Genomic DNA, 5,035 nt, shown 5'->3' with positions numbered 1-5,035 from the left:
TTCTTGATTTGAGAGAACGGATCTAAATTTTCTTTTTTTTTTTGCATCTGATACAAGATCCTCTTTTTTTCCATTAAAATTAAAATTGAAAAGAAGTAGTTTTATTGGTATGATCCATGGTTCAACCTTATATGCATTATATAGTAGCACAAATTCTGGGAAGAACCAAAGTTCCAGATTCGATATTTGATAATTATTAAAATTATTAATCACAGTCTTAATATTTTTCTTACTCTTGGTACTGGTTTTCTTACTCTTGGTACTGGTCTTCTTACTCTTGGTACTGGTATCGACCCAGGACTCAATATCGGTCTTATTTCTAAGACAAAAATTAAGAATTCTCCAATTAAAAAATTTTCTATGCGAAAATTTCCCCGTTTTCCCCGTTTTCCCCGTTAGATAATTATGGATAGGAATATCCCCCAATATATCAAAAAATTTTCGTTTATCCATGTTGTAATTATAAGGAATCTCTTCCCTCTTATTTACTTGTAATGGTGATCCATAAGTATATGAGTCCCTCATATCTTGATATATAATAAATATATATGATAATAAATTATATCTATAGTGTTTTTTAAAATTATCTTTTTTATATTTTTGTTCTTGATTCCGTTTTTGTTCTTGATTCAGTTTATATTCTTGATTCAGTAATGAATTCGCTTGAAAATCATTTTTTTTTTCGTAATGTATTAATCTTTCTTTTTCATCTGAATCCCATTTTGTTAAATCTTTATTTTGAGCCATATAGTGTTGATTGACTCTATTTCGCCATTGTTCTGGTACTAATCTAAGCCATATACTCTGAACTAAATCGTATTGATAATCGTATTGATAATGACTCCTTAACCAGTTTTTCCATTCCTTTATTCCAGAGATTTTTTGTCTTAACCCATAATGATGTTTTAATTGGGAATGAGATATTCCTTGTTCTTCAAAATAATCTTTTATTTCATTTTTAAGAAAAAGAGATGTTCCGTGATATTGAAGGATAGGTTTGAATTTAATAACTTGGGTTTGTGATAATTTGTAAAATACATATGCTTGTGAGAGGGAGGATAAGTCACAAAAAGCTTTTGCATTTTGATTTCTAATATTCGAAAGTGAGTTTTTTATATTTTTTATAGTTGAAATAAAATGAATTGTATTTTTATTTGGTTTATTAATTCTTTCTTGATTTGCTTCATTATTGTAAATGAATTTATCAATCATTTTTTTTGTTGATTCAAGAAAAAGTTGTGGATTGGGTCTTGGAATATTAATGATATATTTAATGATATATAGAAAAATATCTATGTATATCTTTTGAATAAAAAGTTTTATAAATAAATAGAATTTACGGATTAATCGAATATTTCTTCTTTTTAATATTTTCCAAAATTTTTTTGATGATTCTAATTTCTTGTCTTTTATAATTTTTTCTATTTGATTTTTGATTGTGTTTGTTCTCTCAGTCAGATCTTTTATCTTTTTTTCTGTTAATGAATAATTTGTCCGCTCCATAGATTGAATTTGAAGGGATGATTCGTCAATCATCTTATTACTGATTATCGAATCTTTTTTAGTTTCGCCCAAATCTTTTTTAGTTTCGCCCAATTCTTCTCTCAACTCCAAAACTGGATTTCTTTTTGAAAGTTTTTTTATTATTCCCTTTACAAATGGAATTTTTGTTTCTCCTGAGACTTTTCGAAACAATTTTTTTCCTTTTTTAAAAATTTTCCATTTTTCACTTTTTTTTTCTAGTTCGTTAAAAATAGGCTGAAAAAACGAAGGCCGTCTTCGAGGAGGACCGCAAGGTAAGTCACTTTCCAGTCCACAAGCTGTTAAAAAGCAAAAATCATTCTTTTTAACTTTCTTTTTTTTCATTGGATCTTTATGCTTTTTTTTCATTGGATCTTTATGCTTTTTTTTCATTGGATCTTTATGAGAGGGTTTCAGTTTAGATCCGCGCCAAGGTTTCAGGCGAAAAGGATATAGGATCTTGATCTGGATACCTTCTGATAACCAATTTTTTGGAAAGTCTTTTGTGGAGAATTGAAGACCATTATAAGTGCATTTAACATGTATTTCTCGCTTCCAACCCTTGAAATCCGTGGACCACTCAGGAATTTGAAATAATAATATACGGACAATGTTTTTAGCTATTATCAATGAAGGTAATAGAATATATTTTCTAAAAATCGATTGGGCTATTAACATGATGCCCCTTGGTCCTTGACCAAAAAAGACGATATCCCAAAATTCTGCTGCGTCCAGCAGGAAGTCATCTGCCTCTGACTCTTGTCTTCTTTTTTCTTTCTCTTTTTTGTCTCCTTTTTGTATCTCTTCTATGCTTTCTCTTCTTTTTTCTTCCTCTTTGTCTCTTTCTTGTATCTTTTCTATGCTTTCTCTTATCTCTTCGTCTTCTTCTCTTATGTCCTCCTCATTTTCTGTATAATCAGAAATTTGTGATTCTTTGTTTTTCCATATCCAATTTCGAGATATTAGTTTTATCAGCCAAGAAATATCAGAATACAAAGATCTGAACACTCTGAAGAAGAGGCTGTCTACTCTGTCAAAAAAAAGTGGGGAATGCACATTTGATTGAAACAGTTCCCCATTAATTATTTTACGTCTTTGGGCACGCACGGCACCTTTTATTATGTCTCGACGAAAATTCGGTTCTGGCGAATATTCCATCAAAGATAGGTCGTTTTCTATATCGTTTGGTAGAAAAAAATCATCCTTTAACTCCTCCTTAGAAAAAACTATTGCGTACCGGAAGATTCTTGAACGAATTGCATAATCTGTTATCATGTGTTCCTCGCCTCCTCTATGGTGTTGTTCGAAAATGTCGAGTAGTTTGTATGACCATCGAGGAACTTCTTTACTTATTTCTTTTATTCCATTACTTATTTCTTTTATTCCATTAGATTTTTTTATAATTGTTTGATTGTCGGGATTAGTTATAACTATATTGCATAAAAATTTCAAAATTTTGACTCGATCCTCGGAATCGATATTTCCCTGTTCATCTTCTGTTTCTGTCAATAAAGAAAGTTCTTTTTCTGTTGATAATGATTTGAGTGTATCTATTGTCTGTTCATCTTCTGTTTCTGTCAATAAAGAAAGTTCTTTTTCTGTTGATAATGATTTGAGTGTATCTATTGTCTGTTCATCTTCTGTTTCTGTCAATAAAGAAAGTTCTTTTTCTGTTGATAATGATTTGAGTGTATCTATTGTCTGTTCATCTTCTGTTTCTGTCAATAAAGAAAGTTCTTTTTCTGTTGATAATGATTTGAGTGTATCTATTGTCTGTTCATCTTCTGTTTCTGTCAATAAAGAAAGTTCTTTTTCTGTTGATAATGATTTGAGTGTATCTATTGTCTGTTCATCTTCTGTTTCTGTCAATAAAGAAAGTTCTTTTTCTGTTGATAATGATTTGAGTGTATCTATTGTCTGTTCAAATTCGTAATAATCAGTAGCAAGAAGTATAACATGAATCTTATTTATCCAAAACGGATCCGTGTTTGTTTTTTCACTTAAAGGTGAAAACAATTTTTTGATTCTTCCGCGGTAGGGTCCCTGCAAGAAAGGATCATATATTTTAGGCAAGTATTTTATTTTAGTTTCATTATTAGTTTCATTATTAGTTTCATTATTAGTTTCATTATTTCTTTTAGTTTCATTATTTCTTTTAGTTTCATTATTTCTTTTAGTTTCATTATTAGTTTCATTATTAGTTTCATTATTAGTTTCATTATTTCTTTTAATTTCATTATTTCTTTTAGTTTCATTATTAGTTTCATTATTAGTTTCATTATTAGTTTCATTATTAGTTTCATTATTAGTTTCAGTAGTAGTTTCTTCATTATTAGTTTCATTATTAGTTTCATTATTAGTTTCATTATTAGTTTCTTCATTAGTTTCATAATTAGAAAATCGAGTCCTTTTTTCAAGTATGCCCAGATCAAAAGATTCCTTATATAAATATTCCTTATCTAAATATTCGACTCTCTTTATAAACTCCTTACTTAAATTTATTCTTTTTAGTTCATTGATAAAACTCCAATCAGTATACGATTCGTCAGAAAACAATTCTTCTGGTGTGAAAAAATCTATTTGTTTTTGTACCATTTCTCCAAAAGCTGCTAAACTAGGTGGATATGTAAAAGAGATTTTTTCTTTTCCATCACTTCGACATGTATAAAAAAAATATTGTGACATTTCATTTTTTAGAGCATTGTCAAACCGATTATTTTTTATATATCGCCAAGGTCGATTCCGTTGTTTATAATCAAAAATAAGCGTCACAAGAGGTTTTTCAAACCATAATAATTTTTTATATTCTTTTTTTTCTGATATTATTTCTAACTTCGAATTTTCCTGATTCCCATCCAGATAAGAAGTTTCATAAACTGGGCTATTTTTATAGTCGGTCTCTTTCGAAAAAGGGTAATAAGAAAGATTTTCTTTGGTGGATACCTGTTCCTCCCCCCCTTTGGAAATAGTTTCTATTTCTATGTTTGTTTCTTCCTCCCTTTCCTCCAATTCCTTCAATTCCTCCAATTCCTGCCCTTTTCTTCGGCTTTGATGAATTCCTGTCAGTTTCTTAGTCAGCATGTGTGACGGTTTTCTACCTATAGAGTAAAGACAGGTAATAAAAAAGAGAAGAGTAAAGATTCGAGGAATAGACTTTGTAAGTTCGAATATAAGATGCCTATTAGATCGAATAACTATATAATACCTAAGAAAAGTCCTTTTTTGTATCCAGGCTAATACCACTCCAACCCATTTCATTAATAAAATTTTTTGTATCCAGACTAATACCAATCCAACCCATTTCATTAATAAAATATGACCAATTAAAAAACCAACAAAACTACTTATTACAAATAACATATTGGTGTTGTATCGAAACATATAAATGTTGACTAATCTGGCTAACATTGGACTTGGTAAAATGAAATGGTTGACTAATTGAAAAATTAAATTATGCAGGAATACACATTGAATCCTAAGATTACGCATTGAATTTCCGGCAGTCTCTCCTGCA

Source organism: Durio zibethinus, unplaced genomic scaffold (assembly GCF_047325235.1).
Source record: "Durio zibethinus cultivar Kanyao isolate XHJ-2024 unplaced genomic scaffold, ASM4732523v1 HiC_scaffold_220, whole genome shotgun sequence".
NCBI classification, from domain to species: Eukaryota; Viridiplantae; Streptophyta; class Magnoliopsida; order Malvales; family Malvaceae; genus Durio; species Durio zibethinus.
The sequence above is the reverse complement of the archived record's forward strand: the minus strand, read 5'-3'. Positions refer to the sequence as shown.